We start from the raw sequence: 6,922 nt of genomic DNA on the forward strand, positions 1-6,922 counted from the left end.
TGAGCCTCCCTGTACGCCTTTTTTTTTTTAAGCTGTCAGTTACTGCTAGTCCTTGAGTTACAAACTGGCCAAAATTGGAACAGCTCACCTGGTTTCTTGAAGAAATCCATGCTGCAAGAATCCCTAGCGAAGGCAGCTGCTGGGAGATCTGCGGCGGTGTGAGGCTGGCTACCGGGCAGAAAGCCCCTGTGGCTTGGCGTCGGGGGCCAAGGCGTCCAGGAACGCAGGGCATGGGACAAAATGTCCCTTTCAGATTTTCCGGAAAGCTGCCAGTTTGCTTGTTTGCCTGTCTCCCGTCCAAACGGTCACTTCCAACACTCGCATCCACGCTGGGGCCGCCCGCGGCGTGTCRGTGGGTGGGCATCTCCCTCGCCCAGCCCTGCAAAGCTTTTTGGACCGAGGCTGTTTGTTTCTCTCTGCAACGTTCAGTCTGCTTTTGAAAGATAGGGGATTTTTGGAGGGAAGGTGGAAAGGAGGTCCTAAGGTTTTTACCAGCCCTTTTCCCTCCAGAGCAAGCTTAGCCGCTGGCTGCCAACCGCGTTGATTTTTTGGGGTGCTCCTCATCCCTGCGGGGCGCTGGCTGCCTCCGCTCAGGGGAGCTGGGGAGGCTCGTGCTGCGCGGCTAAACGCTAGAGGGGGTGGCTGGGATGAGCTGGAGCTTTTCTTGTTCTGCTTTTACCCTGCCTGATCTGTCTAGGTTTACTTTATTTTATTTTTACACATTACCGATGTGTCAAGTGCTCCCTGGTCTCTGCTGCCTTTTTTGGAGTCCTTCTGAAACCCAGCAGCTAAGTGTTTTCTGGGTGGTTGTGCCACTGCTGTCTGTAGGGTTTCAGTCGTGCTTCCTCCGTTGTTGCCTGTGTCCTGGCTGACCTTCACTCGCTCCTTTTGGAAGCTGATTTCTTAATCCTTGAAACTATTATTCACCTTCTCCTTCTTTTCCAATGGTGTTGCCTCCCTCCCCCGTTGGAGAGCTTCCACTCGTTTCTCTCGCCCGTCTCTGGGAGATGCTGGTGAGTGGGTGAAGAGGGGTGAGTTAATAAAATAGTTCATAGCATTAACACAATGAGTTGACGGGAGGAATGCAGGGGGATCGGTGGATGTGCCGGCAGCTCGGCTGGGGATGAAGGCTCCTCGCTGAGGAGCAAGGCCTCGAGGCTCCCTTTGAAGCGCAGTGCGCAGCGGGAGCTGGCGCCCGGCAGCTTTCCACCTCCGGTGTGGCGTGGGCCACAACTCAGGGACACCTCCCCGGCATTCCTGGTCTTGTGGTCTGTCCTCCCTTCCTACCTGCGGTCACCTAACATCTCTTTGGCAACTATGGCGATTGCTTACGTGGCAACAACAACAACCAAAAAAAAACGGATTTCTAGGAAAACACAGAATGTATTTTTGGTTCTTCAAATGCTGTCTTGTTAGCGAAGGAAGAAGGAAGGCGGTGGCGTGGGGGTAGCCAGCTTCCCGCAGACCACCCGGACGCTGCATAGCAGAGTGTGCACCAGCCAGGAAAACCGCACCGTTGCCGGAGTGGGGATCTCTGTGCTCCTCGGGCCCGTCCCTGCTCCAGCCGCCATCTTCCCTAGCATCTCACGAAATGTGAGACGCTGTGTAGCTGTATGAGAATTACTCGGCTCCCTTGCCACAGGGTGGTCGATATGTGGTCGAAGCAGTGGGCTGGTAGTCGGGGTCCGGATCTGTTTGCTGCCCGCAGCCTGCTGAGAGCCCTGACGCAGCCCCGGACACATGGCTGTGGACACAGATGTTGATATTGTCTTTAGAGTAATGCTCCTTTCTTAAAAGTGAAAGAAGGGTTTCTTTATAGTGGTTTAATGGGCAATAATGCAGGCTGCGGTCCTTAGAGGATCTGACCCTGGACTCATGAGACGGTGCCTATCACAAAACTGACATCATTTTTCAGTGGGAATCTCAGAAATGCTCACTGCAATTTAAAACGTTAGTTCCAAGTACCTTGCATAGTTGGTCGATGCTATGACCAGCCTCGTGCCTTTTTGAACTCTGTGATTAATGGGATGAGCAAATAGGATTTTTTTTTCCTTGTGAAACAATCTCTTATTTTATTTGGCTTTTCAYCACCAAAGTACTAGGGATTCCTAGAATTTTCTCTTTCCTGGCCATTTGGGAGCTGTTCTGCTAACTTATTTTGTGCAAGTCTCTGCTGGAATGGGGAGTGATCCTGCTAATTTGTTCTCTTCCCTCTTCCTGCCCTTTCTCTTGGACGCAGCTCCAGCAATTTATCCCGGCTGCCTCTGCACTGCCTGCAGGCGCAGCCCGGGTTGCTCCTTGCCGGCRGCGGAGCCGTGTGCCCCAGCCGTTTGCTCCTCCGGGAGGAAGAGGGGCAGAGGCAGAGCCGGAGCCGAGGCTCGCTGCTGTGGCTGGCTGCGTTGTCAATAGCCTTTTCGCCAGTCCCCCAAGGCTGCTGGCTTCACCCTGGTGCCCTGTGCAGCCAGCAGGCTGGTGACTCCTTGCTGCTGCCCTCGAGTGATGATTTTCCTCCTGCTGTGCGAGAGAGGAGGAACGAGAAGGGCTGTGAGCCGCTGTCCGCCAGGCAGAGCATCCTCGTTTCTGCCTGAACAGCACCGCGGCCGTGGGCGCTGTGCCGCTCTCGAGGTGCATGGGGCAAGCGTGAGGCTGCGGAGGTCTTGGAAAGCTGATCCCAGCGGAGAGCATTCCTGGAGCCCCCCGGTGCTCTGCAGATGGCAGGCGTCCTGCCAGCTGCCTTAAACAYGCAGGCCAAGGTGCCTCGTGCGACCTGAGAGCCGGTGGCTCGGCAAGGGCCAGCACAGGTGCAAGCTCCCGAGCACGTGTCATTTTTGGAAGTGGGATTTAGTTCTGAAATAACTCCAGCGCTAAAATGCAACCGACCTTTCCTGTGGTCCGTATCTCAGTGACAGAGTGCAAGAGAATACGTGTTGCCTTTCGTGAAACCCGGCCTCCCGCGGGAGAGCGTTACCGTCGAGCGACCCGAGCCCCACGTGCTCCCACCCCACGTCTCGGGCCCGCTCGGAGCTGTCTGAGCGTGATGCAGCGCTCACGAGGTATGCGGGAGTGACTGCAGGCACATCATTAGCAGTCTATTTACGTTAGGAAATTAGCTTTTGTGGGCTTCATGATTGATTTCATTTTTCTTTTTCCTCTTTGTGCTTGAGGAGGGTTTGTATCTGGCGCTGTGAATGGCCTGCAGTGTCTCAAACCCTCCTCGGCATTCTTGCGCCGTGAATGTGGCCCACGCCTTCCAGCCGAACAATGCGCGCTTAGACTCTCCTTTTGTTGCTGCAGCGCTAGAACATGAGAGCGAAGCCTGCTGGGTTTGCCCGCCTGCCTTAACCGTCGCGCTCTCCTTTGACACAGATCAGGAGATATTTGCCCCCGAGGGATGCGTTAGGAGAGCCCTAACGCTGGCTGCGGGGGGCTGCGGTTGTTGCCCTGGGCCCCCTTGCGGAGAACCTTTTGCTGTTGCGTGGTGGTGCCCTGGCTGCTGGAGGATCTGCTGCCTTTTAGAAACAGGAGACATTTTCCGTGTGTCTGAAGGAGCTTTGAATCTTGCTGTGGTTTGCAGCTTACGTTTTAGGTTTCTTCTTGGAGTGGCTTTTCTTCAGCTCAGGAAGTCTGGGTACGATGACTTTTCATAGCCCATCGAAGCCACACCCTAACATGGCCCTGAGTATGGAAAGAGCTTTCCTGCCTCCCATTTCTGTAATAAAATGGTATTTCAGAAAATAAACATTTCCAAAAGTTCCCTGCATGCAGCTGCCTCAACTTGAGGCACATCAGAGAGATTTTTGGCGGAGGTAGAGTCCTGCAGTCCTAGCAATGCCAGCAGTTCTCACCAGCTTTAGCAGGTGTGTTGGGCACTTACAGGTAGCATCACTGGCCGGTTGATCGACGTGTCTCAAAGCCTCTGCCTATCTGTAATAGCACTTCATTTTAAAGCCTTTGCACACGTTGAGACTGGCTGTTCCCCGGCGCCGCTCGGTGCCCCGAGGTATTCAGCTGCACCCCCTGCRCGGCAGCCCCGTCCGTGCTGCGGGAAGCAGGGTGCTCACGGCCCTGCTATCAGCTGCGCGCGAAAGGGTGATTCCTTTCTGTTTCATTTTATTTTGCTGTGGCACTAGGTTCTCTGCATGACTCATGTGTAACACTTTGCAAAGGCGACTGGGGAACGCATTAAGTCCTTTTTTTAAAAGCAGGAGAAATGACCTACTGCTGCTGCTTTAAAAGGGTCCCATTTCTGTTTCTCAGGTTTTCAGTAGCATGTGAGCGAGTAGCTTTGAAGTTAAATTTTCCCTGGCGCTGTTTCGTGYTGCTCAGACCCCTTCTGAAGGCCCCTTTCTTGGTCAGGAAGCGTTATCTGATGTGCCTCGTATCAGGCCAAAGCAAGCAGCCAGTGTACTGTAATTGTCCTCTTGGCTTGAGAAGCAGGGGCCATGCAGCTGCTGGGTCTTCCTGCTATTTCTCTCCCCAAATCTTCCTTTTTATTTGATGTGTTAGTTTCCAGTTTTTAGTTTACGTTGCTATTTCAGTAGGGCTGTGTGACTGCCCTCTGGCTCGCTGCATTGGTGGCTTGTCTTAAAAGTCGCTCTCTGGCATGTCGTGGGTCTGGCCTGGCTGCGGGAGCATCAAAGGGGCCCRGGCTGTAACCCGCGTCCTGGGACTGGGGCTGGGGAGCCGCAGCAGAGTGACTCTCTTCCAGGCTTTTTCCAGACTGAGCAGAAAATGGAGGGGGGGAGGGTTAAAAAAAAAAAAAAAATCTGTTTTCATCCCCCTTATCAAAGGGGTTGTGGAAAAGGAAGTGTTTTAATTTTGTGGCGCTTGGAATACTTGTTTTTTCCTGACCTTATCAGTTTGGAAAAACTTTGAGCAGAAGATGCCATGAAAACAAGGAACTGATATGCACTGGGATGTTCATGCCATTGTAATCTTGGGACCAAATTTGAGAGAAGTGAATTTGTTTTTGTTTTGGGTTCTTTTTGTCTTAAAATATAGAGCTGGTTGCAGCAGTGCAGCTTCTCGGGGCACAAGGAATGGATTGTGTGTAATAAGTAGGAAACGCAGGATCGGCGTGACTAACCATTGCATTGATGGATGCTGGAAGTGATTTTGCGGGGGTGAGGGGACTTTCCTGTCCTAATGCCATCGTTTGGGGAGTCTGCTGTCAGAGGAGTCCGGAGGCAGCCTGTGTCTCCGGAGAGCTCCAGCACAGCTCTAATGGATAGATGACCTTCTCTGTCCCTTCACCACACGTATATTTTGCTCCATTAATGAGGGGGAAATTAAGAAACTTAATTTGACAAAGATTTAGTGCCAGAAGAGCAAGGCATGGCTCTGTGCCTAGGCAAGGCTTTATTGCGGAGATTTTCTGGAACACGGCTCTGCACCCAAGCTGTGCAAGCACATGACAGGTCAGCAAAGTAGGGGTTGCTCAAGATGAAAGGTTAAACAGAAGCAGAGAAAGCATTAGGTTTCAGATAGCTTGAAAAGGCATCTGGAATATAGTCTCTGAGAGAAGATGATTTAACTTAATTGTAAGAGGCAGATAAGTGTGAGCTCCAGACCTCAGCTGAAGCAAGCTTTGAGAGCCATCAGGTATGTAGCTTGGTCCTCTCGTGATGCTGGATGCAAACAACCAGCTCCTGAGGACAGCTTCTGCCTGGGTGTGCAAGGAGCAAGGGTATTTGTGAATTCACCACTGTAGTTTCTTAGCTTTCTGCCCTCAAACTTGCCTTTGGTTGGAGTATGGGACTATCCTTGTCCTCAAATAAAATGGCAAAGCAAGACTGGGCAGGGTGGAAGTCTGCTTTTGTTCACTAAGTGAGGTGGTTTAAAGAACACAGTAGTAACTTGCGTAATTTTTAAGAACAGAGCTGCAAGTGAGCAGATCTGAACACTGGCTATATTAAATGGACTTCTCTTAGTGGTCAACAGCAAATACAAAGATAATGAGTTGATTATGGCTCAGGAGATGTTGCCCAGTTCTTTGCAGGTTATGGGTGTAAAAACAGGCTCCTTGAGCATTATATGCATTAAATGAGCYTTTGGCAATTCTGGGAGAAGCAGGGATACCTGGACAATCAGAGACTAGTGATTCTCTATTCTGCCCTCTTCTTCCTGTTTTAGTTAGTAGATAAGATTTTTAAATTCTTAGACTAGTAAGAGACTGCTGAATCCACCCTAGTCTTGGCTGTGTCTTCCTAGTGAAAGTGGTGTTCTCTGCACAGGCTTCTGAGGATGGACGCTTATTCTGAGGTGAAATGAGGTTGAGGGCTATAAAATGTATTAAAAGAGTATTTTCTKGTATCCTGCAATGCATGATCATTGTTACGTGTTGTGTGAGATTTCCCATTAAAATGGGGGAACTCGCATACCCTAGGCAGGCAAGTTTTATTCCTGGGACAGAGCACAGCCTAAGCCGCAATGGCAAAATAAGCTGGTTAGGGAAAATTGTTCTGCAACTGGCTTCCAGCTCTGTCCGTCCAGTAACACGAGCAGTTCTGTCTCTTGTTCCAAAACCCAGTATTTTTAACAGACTGCTTTTTTGCATTTGTGGACCCAGGGAGCGGCATTTTGAAATGATTAAAAGGCATTGCCTATTGTGTGCTTAAACAACTTGAAATGTAATTGATGTGTGTTGCAGCCACGTTCCTCTGGAGCTTTCTCAAAGGGGAAGAAATATTTCCCTTCAAAGTCGAGCAGCGCAGAGCCAGCGGATAGAGCACAGGACAGCGAAGGTGGGAGACACTGGAGCCTGCTCTYGGCGACACTGTGACCGTTCGACAGCCTCCCTGTCCCAGCCTCAGGGTGCCACAGCGCTGGGTGCAGAAGGGTCCCTGCTTTCTGGACAGCCTTCTGCCAGCACAGAGCCGTGCCTGGTCTCACCCCGGCCGTCTCTGCATTTCCCAGCTGTTTG

The sequence above is a fragment of the Apteryx rowi genome, unplaced genomic scaffold (genome assembly GCF_003343035.1).
Source record: "Apteryx rowi isolate R43461 unplaced genomic scaffold, aptRow1 scaffold_168, whole genome shotgun sequence".
Lineage (NCBI taxonomy): Eukaryota > Metazoa > Chordata > Aves > Apterygiformes > Apterygidae > Apteryx > Apteryx rowi.